Source organism: Monodelphis domestica, chromosome 2 (genome assembly GCF_027887165.1).
Source record: "Monodelphis domestica isolate mMonDom1 chromosome 2, mMonDom1.pri, whole genome shotgun sequence".
NCBI lineage: Eukaryota > Metazoa > Chordata > Mammalia > Didelphimorphia > Didelphidae > Monodelphis > Monodelphis domestica.
The window spans coordinates 208,395,504-208,410,781 of NC_077228.1; the positions used below are offsets into that span (position 1 = coordinate 208,395,504).

At 35.8% G+C, this 15,278-nt stretch overlaps 1 protein-coding gene across 9 annotated transcripts in view; it reads right to left on the minus strand.

Annotated features, from left to right (window-relative positions):
* Positions 1-15,278, minus strand: part of MARCHF10 (membrane associated ring-CH-type finger 10) — a 259,755-nt gene that overhangs the window by 122,911 nt on the left and 121,566 nt on the right. The window lies entirely within an intron of this gene.

Below are 15,278 nucleotides of genomic sequence, written 5' to 3' on the forward strand. Positions count from 1 at the left end.
TATCTAGTAGGAGAAACTATACTGTAATCTGCTTAAGGAGGGTGAGGTGGGGTGGTGGTAGTACTTTTTAGTGCTAATTTATATGTAAAGGGGGAGAGCCCATTTCTCAAGAGAATGCTAAAAATCTGCCCTTCCTGGTAGGTTATATACTAAGTATGTGCAATATGTCCTGCCTCCTTCTAATCCTATATGTGTAGGTTTAGTAAGCCTACTAGCCATGAGTCATGAAGGGACTGGTATTTGGTGACAGAGAGTATTCTGATTTTAAGAGTATAGAAGGAATAATGACTGAGTAGAAGTTGAACCAAAATTGACTGGGAATGCAAAAGATTCAAGTGGATGATCACTTGATTTCTTCCTTGGTGGCCTTTCAAGTGAAAAGTATTGTCCTGAGTTATCAAGACAGGTATGAGTAGGCTTTCTTATCTCCCATCTAGCTACCATGTATCCCTGAGTGCTTCTGTTTCTGTTGTGGTTTTTTTTTCTGATCTTAGGTGGAATATTCAGAGATGGAATGGACTAAATTATAACCTTGTGAATTCTGAAACATGACAAGAGTCATAAGAAGTCTCTTAAGCAACTAAAGTCAATAGCAGAGACCACTACAGCTGAGTCTGGTGAGAAGTCATCCCTGAGCAATGAACTGTTTGACTCAGTAAAATTATAGGGATACAAAGACAAACATGAAGGAGGAGGAGGAAGAGAAAATGTAGGGGGAAGAGACATAAGGAAAAGGAAAGAGAGGAAGAGAATGATTGGAAAAAGGAAGGAAGAACTGAACATCCCAACAACAGGTTAGAGTGGTGAGTTGAGAGATTTGGGCGATATGACAAATGGTAGATCATCTGAGAATGAGACCCCAGTGAAGCCAGAGGAGAGATAAGGAAAAAAGGAGTGGTTGAATGCTAAAGCAGGGTGTATTTCATTGGCAGGGGTTGTACAACTAATTGCCCAGCACTTACTTTGCATGTTCAAGTCTGTTAGCCTTATAAACTGCACTCCCAGAACACTTATATTGAGTGACATCATTAGGAAAGCCATATTTTCTTTTGTAATTAGCAAAGAGAGTAGGCATTTCTACTTTAACCAGTTTGGAGGGTTGCATTTATATTTCTGTCCTTACCATACTTTTTCAGTAAATAACTTCTGATAAAAGTTATTCAATGTCAACCAGCAGATTGATATTGCAAAAGAATGCTTGTAAAATACAGTATTAGAAATCCTAGCAATGTCTTAGGGTTACCAGATGACAGAACCCTGAGAAAAGTAGTCAGTTACTCTCTGGAGACTCAACCAGACAATGTGAGTGAGGTTAAGAGACTGAGCCTGGGGGCACCACATATCATTTCTATTCACTCCTTACATTTTTCACAAGATGTAATATCAGATGGTGTGGCAGTAAGGATTGCTTGGCTTCATTATGTTAATATTCTTTTGAGTGAATTAAACAACACTGTCTTTCAAAATCTAAGTCTGACATATCCCAAACATCTCTACCACTTACAGAAATGCATTTTTCTTATTACCACTAGGAATTTGCTGAGAAAGTCCTAAAATTACCATAATAAAATGAGTCAATATGTTCTATGTTTAAATTTTTTTTGCATTTGATATTTCCTAAAAACCCATGATTTGCTAGCAATATACAGAAAACAGTATAGAAAGTCATATCTCTAGAGAAATCACATTCTGATTGGCAAAAGATACAAATATTGTGAACCGAGGAAAATGTTAATTAATAAAAATTTGCTAAGGATTGACTCTAATTTTATGTTCAGGACTGTTTTTAAGTACAGTGCTTACTGCCTACTTGGAGAGACAAGTGATTAACACAAGATGACACAGAAATTGTGTGACTTCATTAGTATAAGGAATTTCTAGTGAGGAAATTCCACGAGGAAATTCCCTCTACCAATCAAACAATCAACTAATAAGCTGCTTTTAAACTATAGGAATACAAAGGAAAAAAGTAAAATAGTCCCTGTCCTCAAGAAACTTAAATTATTATAGGGAAGATAACATATAAAATACATAGGGAGGAGGCTGAATCAAGATGGTGCCTTAGAGAGAGCAACAGTTCAGACCTCCACAAACCATTCCTCACCAATCAAAAACACAATGCTTCAAGGGGACTAAAAAACAAATCTAACAATAGGACAGAGTTAAGGAACCCTCCTCCTGGACCCAACTTAAAAGGTATGCCCCCCCCCCAAAGCCTGAATTCTAGAACACATGGGTTTAAGGGGAAGGAAGAAGGATGGTCCCAGGACCCCTCTCCCACCTATAGCTCTGAGCCTCCAGCAGTGGCTGGAATCTCTGGGTGAGCAAGTGCACTAGTCTGGAGGGAGTACCTTGCCAGCAAAGCTATTCCAGGCTCAGGGCTTTGAACACAGGTGGCGTAGAGGCAGCTGGAAGAGAAGCCCAGAGCAGGCAGCCTAATTGCAGCCAAGATGCTCCATCCCTCTCTCCATTTTTTTCTGGAGATTTTGGCCTCAGGGCACATCCAGCTTTACAGGTTAACTCCACCCTGGCTCAATCTCATCAATAGGGCAGGTAAGAAGCCTTCAGAGGGTAAGGAAGCTCAAGCTCCAATACCCCTCCCCCCCAGACTTCTCTGAGAGCCTTGCCAATCAAACTCCAAGAGTGAAGGCTGCAGAACACCTTAATAACAAGGTGGGAAGCCCAGTTCCTTTTCAGCTTCTGCTGACAGCTGGGGAAGATCTGACATAAGGACTCAACCTGACCAATCAGTAGAACAGAGAAGAAGCCCCTTCAGGACAGAAAGGCCCAGACCCACAGATCTAGCACATAATGAGAGGAGCAAGACTACAGGCAATTACAGGGGGGAAAGAAGGGACAAATATGAGCAAACATCAGAAAAAGAAAAAAGAAATTATAATCGACAGCGTTTATCCAGGCAATGAAAAAAGAGCAAATGAAACAGAGGAGGATCAAAGAACACCAAGCAAAAAAACAAAAACTCCAGCAAATTGGACACAGGCTTTGGGAGAACTGAGAATACAATTCAAAACACACTCAAGAGAGGCTGAAGACAATTGGGAAAAGAACTTAAAAAGCAAGATAAGTCATCTGGAAACAGACGCACTTGAACTAAAATGAGAAAATAGTATCTTGTAAGCCAAAATTAATCCTCTTGAAAATGAGGCAAAGAAGATGAAAGATGACCTCCAAAGAAAATCAGACCAGAAGGAGAAGGATGACCAAAAATCCAGGGATGATATTCAGCCATTATAAACTAGAATGCAACAATTAGAAGCAAATGACTTCATAAGACAGCAGGAAACTATAAACCAAATTCAAAAAGAATGAAAAAATTGAGGAAAATATGAAACACCTCATCCACAAAACAGAATATTTAGAAAACAAGTCCAGGAGAGACAACTTAAGAATCATGGTCTGCCAGAAGACCATGACAAAAGAAAAAGCCTGAACATCATTCAACAGGAAATTATCCAAGAAAACTGCCCCAACATTCTAGAGCAAGAGGGAAAAGTGTATTGAAAGAATCCTCATATCAGCTCCTGTACTTAATCCCCAACTGACAATATCCAGGAATATTATAGCCAAATTCAAGCACTACCAGAACAAGGGAAAAATATGAGCTGCTAAGAAGAAGTCATTCAGATACTATGGAACTACAGTGAGGATAACACAGGATCTGGCTGCATCTACACTGAAGGACCAAAAGGCATGGAATATGATATTCTGGAAAGCAAGGGAACTGGGTCTATAACCAAGAATCAACTACCCAGAATTCTTGCAGGGGAAAGTATGGTCATTTAATAAAATAGAAGACTTCCAATCATTTGTAAAGAACAGACCAGACCCGAACAGAAAATTTGATGTCCAAACACATAACTCAAGAGAATCATCAAAAGGTGATTAAGAAAGGAGGAAAAACAAAACAAAACAAAAAATACCTTTAAGGGCCCCAATAAGTTAAAATGATATGTATCCCTACAAGAAAAGAGCATATTGGTAACTCTTAAAACCTGTTATTATCACCTGGGTAGCTAGAAGAATTATACTTAGAGGGAACAGTGGCAAACTGTGTAGGATGAAATGCCAAAACAAAAATATATATACACATATATATTAAATCAGATTAATACTAAGAGAAATGGGAAAAGAAACAAAAAGGAGTAAATTTATATGTTATAAAGAAGCACATGGAGAGAGTGTGGGAGAACACCAATACACTGGAAGGCTAAAGAGGTTGGAGATAGGAAATACTCAATTCTTTCGTGCATTGAAATTGACTCAAAGAGGAAAGAAGCATCAAATCTATTGGGGCAGAGAATTGACTTGCCCTATAGAGAAATAGGAAGGTAACAAATGGACTGGTGGGGAGGGAATCAATAAAAGGAAGGGAGAGGGGGGGAGTTTAAAAAGACTGTAAAGAAAATAAGAGGGTAATAAGAAAGGGGGTTTAGAAATGGAAGTAAAATAAGGGCGGAAATTAGGGGGACTGATTAAAAACAAAACACTGGTACAGAAGGAAATAATGAAAGAAGAAAGGGCAGGACTAGGAGTGGAAATTAAATTGCTGGGAAATACACAGGTGATAATCCTAATTCTGAATGAGAATGGAATGAACTCACCCATAAAACACAAGTAAATAGCAGAGTGGATTATAAACCAAAATCCTACCATATGCTGTCTATAAGAAACACACATAAGGAAGGTAGACACACATAGGGTAAAAGTAAGCAGATGGAGCCAAGTCTATTGGGCATCAACTGAGAAAAAGGCAGGAGTCTCAATCATGATACAGTCTGACAAAGCCAAAGTAAAAATAGAGCTAGTCAAAAGAGATAGGGAAGGTAATTACATCCTGATAAAATGAAGCAGAGACAATGAGAAAATATCAGTACTCAACATGTATGCACCAAATGGCATAGCATCCAAATTTCTAAAGGAGAAACTAGTGGAATTTAAGGATGTAATAGATAGAAAAATTATACTAGTGGGAGACATGAACCTTCCTCTATCCGAACTAGATAAATCAAACCAAAAAAATAAATAAGAGGTAAGAGAAGTGAATTAAATCTTAGAAAAATTAGCGTTAGTAGATATGTGAGGAAAAATTAATAGGGACAAAAAGGAATACACCTTCTTTTCAGGAGCACATGGTACATTCACAAAGACTGACCATGTACTAGGGCATAAAAACATTGCAAAGAAGTGCAAACAAGCAGAAATAATAAATGCAACCTTCTCAGATAACAATGCAATGAAAATAATAATTAGTAAGGGAACATGGAGAGGCAAATAAAAATTAATTGGAAATTAAATATGATTCTCCAAAATCAGTTAAAGAACAAATCATAGAAACAATTAATAATTTTACTGAAGAAAATGACAATGATGAGACATCCTTTCAAAATCTATGGGATGCAGCCAAAGCAGTACTCAGGGGGAAATTTATATCCTTGAGTTCATATATTAACAAGTTAGGGAGGGCAGAGGTCAATGAATTGGGCATGCAAATTAAAAAACTAGAAAGTAAATACATTAAAGATCCTCAGATGAAAACTAAATTAGAGATTCTAAAAATTAAAGAAGAAATTAATAAAATTGAAAGTCAAAGAAATATTGATTTAATAAATAAGACTAGAAGCTGGTACTTTGAAAAAACAAATAAAAATACAAAGTACTGGTTAATCTAATAAAAAAAGGAAAGAAAAAACCAAATCAACAGTATCAAAGATGAAAAGGGAGACCTCACCTCTAATAAAGAGGAAATTAAGGAAATTATTAAAAACTATTATGCCCAATTATATGGCAATAAATATGGCAATCTAGGTGATATGGATGAATATTTATAAAAATATAAATTGCCTAGATTAACAGAAGAAATAGAATCCTAAACAATCCCATGTTTCAGAAAAAGAAATTGAACAAGCCATCAAAGAACACCCTAAGAAAAAATCCCCAGGAGCAGATGAATTCACAAATGAATTCTATCAAACATTCAAAGAACAACTAATCCCAATATTATACAAACTATTTGACAGAATGAGCAAAGAAGGAGTTCTACCAAACTTCTTTTACAATACAAATATGGTGCTGATTCCAAAGCCAGGCAGTTCAAAAACAGAAAAAGAAAACTATAGACCAATCTCCCTAATGAACTTAGATGAAAAAATCTTAACTAGAGTACTAGTAAAAAGATTCCAGCAAATGATCATGAGGGTTATTCATTATGACCAGGTGGGATTTATACCAGGGATGCAAAGATGATTCAATATTAGGAAAACCATCCACATAATTTACCATATTAACAAGCAAAACGACAAAAATCACATGATTATCTCAATAGATGTAGAAAAGGCCTTTGACAAAATACAAGACCCATTTTTATTGAAAACAAGTATAGGAATAGAAGGTCATTTCCTAAAAATAATAAACAGTATATATATATATATATATATATATATATATATATAACAATCAGCCAACATCATCTGTAATGGGGATAAACTAGAAGTCTTTCCAATAAGATCAGGAGTGAAACAAGGATGCCCATTATCAACTCTATTATTTAACGTTGTACTAGAAACACTAGCAGTAGCAATTAGAGAAGAAAAAGAAATTGAAGGTATTAAAATAGGTAATGAGGAGACCAAGCTATCACTCTTTGCAGATGATATTATGGTCTACTTAAAGAATCCAGAGAAAAAACTAAAATCTAGTGGAAATAATTAACAACTTTAGCAAAGTTATAGGATACAAAATAAACCCATAGAAATCATTAGCATTTCTATATATCTCCAACACATCTCAGGAGCAAGAATTAGAAAGAGAAATTCCATTTAAAATCACCCTAGACAATATAATACTTAGGAATCTATCTGCCGTGACAAACACAGGAACTATATAAACGCAACTACAGAACACTCTCCACACAATTAAAATTAGATCTAAAAAATTGGAAAAACATTGATTGCTCATGGGTAGGACAAGCTAACATAATAAAAATGACAATCCTACCCAAATTAATTTATTTATTTAGTGCCATATCCACTGAACTACCAAAAAACGTTTTTACTGAATTAGAAAAAAACCATAACAAAGTTCATTTGGAAGAACAAAAGATCAAGGATATCCAGGGAAATAATGAAAAAAAAATGTGAAGGAAGGTGGCCTTGTAGTACCAGATCTCGAACTATACTATAAAGCAATGGTCATCAAAACAATATGGTACTGGCTAAGAGGCAGAAAGGGGGATCAGTGGAATACACTTAGGTAAGCAATCTCAGCAAGCAGTCTATGATAAGCCCAAAGATCCCAGCTTTTGGGACAAAAATCCACTATTTGATAAAAACTACTGGGAAAATTGGAAGACAGTATGGGAGAGATTAGGTTTGGATCAACATCTCACACCCTAAAACCAAGATAAACTCAGAATGGCTGAATGACTTGAATATAAAGAAGGAAACTATAAGTAAATTAGGTGAACACAGAATAGTATACATGTCAGATCTTTGGGCAAGGAAATATTTTAAGACCAAGCAAAAGTTAGAATAAATCACAAAATGTAAAATAAATAATTTTGATTATATTAAATTAAAAAGGTTTTGTACAAACAAAACCAATGCAACCAAAATTAGAAGGGAAGCAACAAAATGGGAAACAATCTTAATAACAAAAACCGCTGAAAAAGGTCTAAATACTCAAATTTACAAAGAGCTAAATCAATTGTATAAAAATGAAGCCATTCTCCAATTGATAAATGGACAAGGGACATGAATAGGCAATTTTAAGTTAAAGAAATCAAAACTATTAATAAGCACATGAAAAGGTATTCTAAATCTCTTATAATCAGAGAGATGCAAATAAAAAACAACTCTTGGGTATCACCTCACACCTAGCAGATTGGCTAACATGACAGCAATGGAAAGTAATGAATGCTGGAGGGGATGTGGCAAAGTTGGTACATTAATGCACTGCTGGTGGAGTTGTGAATTGATCCAACCATTCTGGAGAGCAATTTGGAACTATGCCCAAAGGGCAATAAAAGACTGTCTGCCCTTTGATCCAGCCATAGCACTTCTGGGTTTGTACATCAAAGAAATAATAAGGGAAAAGACATGTACAAGAATATTCATACCTGTGCTCTTTGTGGTGGTCAAAAATTGGAAAATGAGGGGATGCCCTTCAATTGGAGAATGGCTGAACAAATTGTGGTATATGTTGGTGATGGAGTACTATTGTACTCAGAGGAATAATAAACTGAATGAATTCCATGTGAACCAGAATGACCTCCAGGAATTGATACAAAGTGAAAGGATCAGAGCCAGGAGAATATTATACATAGAGACTGATACAATGTGGTGCAATCAAATGTAATGGACTTCTTTGTTAGTGGCAATACAGTGATCCTAAACAACTCAGAGAGATTTATGAGAAAGAACACTACATTTAGAGGAAAAACTGTGGGAGCAGAAACACCGAAGAAAAATAACTACTTGATTACATGGATCGAGGGGGATATGATTGGGGATGTACTCTAACTGAACATCCTAGTGCCAAACATCAACAACATAGAAATAGATTCTGGTCAAGGACATCTGTAAAACTCAGTGGAATTGCAGGTCAGCTATGGAAAGGTGGGGTAGGGGAGGGAGGGAAAGATTATGATTCATGTAACCAAGCAATAATGTTCTAAATTGACTAAATAAAATTTTCTTTAAAAAAGTATCAAGATGTAAATTAATCTTGTGTAGGTTCACTAAGAACAACCTCAGTACGTATCTCTTGTAGCAGATAGGATAATGAGGATGATATAAATATCTTTTATCTTGTTCACCACCGGCTTTTCCTTTCTTTTCTTAGGCCTTTGTATTTTGAAAGCCTTTCATAAAATTCAATTTGAAAACTATATTTGATAAAACAACATCTATTAAAATGTTTCAGTTTACAATAAAATTACCAATATATTTTTTGATTGGTTTCTCCAGGATATCTGGAGATCAGTATTTGGAGTATGAGGATTAACCATCTGACAATCCAGTGAAAAATAGTGAGTTTCTGATCTCTAATTCTAGCCACTAGGTCATGTCTTGGTAAGGTATTATCTTATTTGTCTCATCTTTTTTTAATGAGGTTCAAATAGAAACAGTCAAGGGACAAGTCACTACCCTGCTATTCATTCTTTTATATTTCATGTTCTATGGGCTATTGTAGAGCTATATAAAATAACAATCTTGTAGTTGAATAAAAGTATTAAGATGTAAGCTTGGGTTCTATAGACTCTAAAAGTATCTTCAGTCTGGGGGATTTGGGGAAACACCAGTAGCAGACAAAACAATGGGGATGATCTAAAGCTCATCTTATTCCCACATGATTTTGATCTCTTCTGCTAGGTCTTTATTTTAAAAGCTTTTTGTCCCAGGCAGCCTGGAGATAAGCATTTGGTCATCTATTTTTAAAAAGTTGCTCTTAGGTTTTTATGGATCAAAATCATATGGGTTTTTTTTTGATATCACAGTCATATCTGGATGAGTTTAGGACAGAATTCAGTCTGAGATAATGGTTGCATTTCAAGTCAGATTTAGTTGAGTTCTCCAAGATATTTTGTCAGTATATGAAAAATGCCGAGTTTCTGATGTCCAATTCTAACTACCAGGGCATGTCTTGCTAGATAGTCCATAATTGCTAAATTTTTACATTCTGAAGTGATGTGCTACAGTTTTTGCCAATTCCTTTCTAATTATCTATGATCAGTCTTGGCTACTACTTAGTAAAGACTGGCACAAAAGAACCACTCCACCAGGATGAAAATGGAGTGCAAAGCAGCACTCAAAGCAAGCTCCACCAAGGCAACATGCCTTGGAGGTAGCTGAAGCAACAGCAAATCTATTCAGAGCTCTCAGCCACAGATGGCAAGAGGGAGTCAGGCAACTGCTCAGAAGGAGATTGTAGGGTCCCTTTGCTGGCTCTGGGCACAAGACTCTTGTCACATTGCTCATATGCAGATCCAGAATAGTAGTCCTGGATCATGGTCTCAGGGTGGGGAGGAGCAATAATAAACACGAGCACTTGTGACTGTAGGGGGAGCAGGGGACCTTGGTCACAGGTTCAAGGTAGAAAAGAGTGCTTATTGTTGGAAAAAAACCAGCACATGGGAAGAGAGAGTAGTAAACATACCTCTCTTTAGATCACCACCTTAGAAGAACTGAAGACTTATAGATCTCCAGAGATGGCTCTGAAGGCAGCTATGCAAAGTACTTTAAGCTTGTAAAATGCTCTTTTCACCACAGTTACAGAGCCCAACTTTAATAGTTTTTTAAGTGAAAAAAGTGGAAATGAGCAAAAACAAACAAACAAAAAGAAACAACAGAGAAAGTTATTTTGGTGACAGGGAAGACCAAAACACAAACTCAGAAGAAGAAAACACAGTCAATATTGTTGAATCCAAAGCCTCCAAGAAAAATAGTAATTGCTCTTGAGTCCATAAAGAATTCATAGAAGAACTCAAAAAAGATTTTAAAAATTAAGTGGGAGGTAGGAAAAAGAAACTGGGAAAAGAAGTAAGAGTGGCAAAGGAAAATCAATTAAAAAAGAGTCAACAGCTTGGTAAAGGAAGCATACAAAAATTATTAAATAATATCTTAATAACCAGAATAGACCAATTGATAAAAGAGGCACAAAAATCCTTTAGAGATAAGAATTTCTTAAAAGGCATAATTGGCCAAATGGAAAAAGAACTGAGGAAAAGAACTCTTTACAAAATAGAATTGGCCAAATGGAAAAGGAGATACAAAAGTTCACTCAAGAAAATCATGTGTGGAAAATTAGAATTGGGCAAGTGGACGCTAATGACTCCATGGGACATCAAGAAAAAAATCAAAGAAAAAAGAATTAGAAAAAGAAAAGAAAATGTTAAATTTCTCATAGGAAAAAATGACTGTCTTAGAAATTGCATCCAAGAGAGATATTCTAAGAATTATTGGACTACCTGAAAGCTGTGAAGATTGGATTTGGCTTGCCCCTGATGGTAACAATGAAGGTACTTAGTTCTTCCTTGATTGTGAAGATTTAAATTGTAACTCATGTCTATTTTTAGATTTTAGTCCCCTACTTAAAAGTTAAGTATGGAGACCCGCCTATGTTTAGATTCAATCACAAAAGTGCAAACACAGTACATAAAAGTATGAAGATCTGCCCATTTTGATCTAATCAACAGAAGTTCAAATATCTCACTTAATCATGAAGTAAGAGGTCTGCGACCCATGTGTGCAATAGTGGGTAATGAATCAGAATCGATTAACTGCCTTCTGGGCAGTCCTAGAGCAGAGCATCAGCTATGATTGGTAGACGTGGAATATGGGGAAGTGATCTAAGAGAAAATGCCTTTAAAAGAGAGAGTGCTACACAGAGTTTGGAGATTCTTGGAGGGGAGTTCAACTTGGGAGTGGAACCTCCAGTGAGAGAGTTCTGCTGGAGTTCTTCATTTTTTGGGAGTGGAGACTGGAGGAATTCTTCATGCTTTTGAGTTGAGGCTGGTGAAGAGGGGCAGGAGAATCTGCTGACTGGACTGACATGTGGTGAATGAAAAAGTTTACTCTCAACTGCTGGCTTTTCTCTGAAGAGACCAGCCTCAGGAAAGACCTATCCTCTTGGGAAACTGCCTGGTTCCTTGAATTTGCTGAGGCTGCCTGAAACTAATTCTTACTGCCTGGAGGGGTCAGCAGTAAATTACTTAGAGTACTCAGGCTAGATATCTTACTTTATATCTTTTCTCTGATTTCTTGCTTCACTCTTTCTACATTTTGTAAATAAATTGTAAATAAAATCTCTTTGGAATTAAATAAATTTCTGGTGACCAAACTCTTAAATAATCAAGTCCAATCCTTTAAAAATTAAATCCCTTTTCCCCTTTACAAATCCATGACAAAAAATTTGCTTAGAGATCACCTTGCAAGAAATTATCAAGGAAAACTGCCCTGATATTCCAGAACCACAAGGTAAAATAGAAAAAGAATCCACTAAATACCTCCTGTAAGAGATCCTAAAAAAGATAGCTCTTGGGTATGTTATAGCCAAGTTCCAGAACTCAAATCAAGGAGAAAATACTGAAAGCAGCTAAAAAGAGCCAGTTCAAACATCATAAAGCCACAGTAAGAATAACACAAGTTTTAGCAGCTTTTACCTTAAAGAATCAGAGGGCCTGGAATATGATATTCCAGAGGATAAAGGAGCTATAATTTCAACCAAGAATCTTTAACCCAGAAAAACTGAGCATAATCCTTGATGTGGAAACAAATGGGTATTCAATGAAATAGAGGACTTTTAAACATTCCTAATGGAAAGACCAGAGCTGAATGGAAAATTTGACACTCAAATATAAAACTCAAGAGAAACATAAAAAAAAACAGAAAAGATAAATCAAAAGACATGTAATAAGGCTAAACTGTTTAGATATCTACATGGGAAGAGAATACTTATAATTTCTAAGAATTTTATTATTACTAAGGGAATAAGAAGCATTATACATAGACAGAGGGCAAGAGTGTGAGCTGAATGAAATGATCTTAAAAAATTAAAGGGTGAGGAAGCGGGAAGGGGAAAAGGAGAAATAGAATGGGATAAATTATCTTGCATGAAATTTTATAGTGAAGGAAAAGATGGGGGAAGTAAGGAGAGAAGCATTTGAACTTTATTCAAGTTTCATTTGGCTTAAGAGAAAAGTTCATACACCATCAATTGGATAAAGAAATCTATCTTACCCTACAGGAAAGAAGGGGAAGAGGATAAGACAAATGTGGAGGGGTGCTGATAGAAGATAGGTAAATTGGAGAATGAGGTGTTCAGACACTAAGCACTTTTGAAGATGGACAGAATGAAAGAAGAGAGAAGAGGAGAAATAGGATAAAGAATAATACACATTAATCATAATGGTGAAAAGATTTTTTACAGGAAAAGCCTTATTTCTCAAATACATAGAGAAATGAATCAAATGTATAATACAAGCCATTCTCCAATTGATAAATGGTCAAAGGATATGAATAGGCAGTTCTCAGACAAAGTAATTAAATCTCTCTATAATCGTGTAAAATAAAATGCTCTAAAACACAATTAAAGAAATGTAAATTAAAACAACTCTGAGGTACCACCCTTTACCTATTAGCTTGACTATTATGACAGAAAAGAAAAATGAAAAAAACTTGGCGAGGATGTGGGAAAACTGAGGTACTAATGCACTGTTGAGGGAGTTGTGAACTTATGTGATCATTCTGGAGAGTAACTTAGATCCAAAGGGCTATAAAATTACATATCCTTTGAAATACCATCACAAGGTTTGTATCCTAAAGAGATTTTTAAAAAGCAAAGGGGTGTGGGGGGGGGAACCTATATGTACAGAAATGTTTAAAGTAGCCCTTTTATGGGGGCAAAGAGTTGGAAAGTGGGGAGATGCCCATCAATTGGGGAATAACTGAGTAAGTTATAGTATATGATTGTAATGGAACACTATTGTGCTGTAAGAATTGACAAGCAGGGGGGCAGGTGGGTGGCTCAGTGGATTGAGAGCCAGACCTAGAGACTGGAGGCCCTAGGTTCAAATCTGGCATCAGACACTTCCTTAGCTGTCGGATCCTGGGCAAATCACTTTATCCCCACTGCCTAACCCTTACTACTCTTCTGCCTTGGAAGCAATACACAGTACTGATTCCAAGACGGAAGGTAAGGGTTTAAAAAAAAATTGACAAGCAGGAAGAGTTCAGAAAAACCTATAAAGACTTACATGAAACTGAAGCAGAGTGAAAAAGCAGAGCCAAGAGAACATTGTATACCCTGACAGCAATCTATTATGATAAACAATTATGAATAATTTAGCTATTCTTAGCAATACATGATCTGAAGGAATCCCAAAGGACTCGTGATAAAAAATGCCATCTACTTTCCAGAGAAAGAACTGATGGAGATTGAATACAGACCAAAGCATTTTTTTCACTTTCTTCCTAAATTTTTTTAGTTTCCTTTCACAAAAAGATTAATATGGAAAAACATTTTACATTATTTCACATATAATATCTATATCAGATTGCTTACCATCTTAGCATAGGGGAGGAAGTTGAAGGAGAAAGGAAGAGGGAGAAAATTTCAGGATCAAAATTTTTTTTAAATGTTAGAAACTGTTTTCCATATAATTGGGGGGGAATTAAATTAAAATTTTAAAATTACTCAGAATCACTTGAGGGAACTCTTGAACCAATGAGATTATGTACCCATTTGAGTATTAACAGTCTTGTAATTTGTTCCTGTGTGACCTGGATTGGATCTGAAGGTAACATTGACAAAAAGCAGCATGACTTTCTTGCCTATAACCAGTAAGATGTTTCAAGTTTAGTTATGATATAATATTGGCATATGATGAAGGTATGTTTTCATTTCATTTCATACATACTCCTAATTTTCCTGCTTTAGCAGTCAGCACTATCTATATTCAAACATTTTCAGCAGGTAGTATATTGCTATTTTTTATTTTTACCAATGTATCTTGCTTTTAGTCACATAAGAACATAAGAGAACATCATTTGCTTTGTTGTCCTCTGCATCAAGCTAATCATCACAATAGTTTAGAATACAGCTAGGCAGCAATCATATGCTACACCATCAATTTCTTATATTGGAAGGAGTAGTTTCATCATATTGGCCAAAGTGTCAATCATAAGTTTTTCTAGAATCCAACAGGCCAGCATGTTCCTGTCAGTTTTAGTACATAGAAAGTCCACATTTTATGTTACCCCATCATTTTCTCCATCCCAACTCAAAGCATAGCTAATATTTTGGACTTTGAGGGGGTTGTTGTTACTGTTGTTATTACTCTTTCCCAGTGACCAATAGACAAAAAAGAGGAAATGGATTTTATCAATCTTGACATTTTCCATATCAATGAAACCAGAAAAAAAAATTAGAACATTTTGGCCAAATGGAAAGAAGGGTCACAAGTAGACATCATTAGCTTTATTGTATGGCCCAAAGCAACAAGAAATGGTACATCATGGTCATATTGTATTGTGGAGTTCCGGATTTATGTATTTGCAAAGAAAAAAACACAAAAATAACTGTAGCTTATGTATCAACAATATCTGCAGAGAATGAAAAAAGTAGAAATAGTCTACAAAGAATAATCAACATATGTTTTGATACTTAATGACTTCAATGCAAAGTAAAAAATGCTGAAAAATATGAATCAGAAATAAGGAATGCAAGGAACCAAAGTCCTGAAGCCTACATAGAAGAAACAG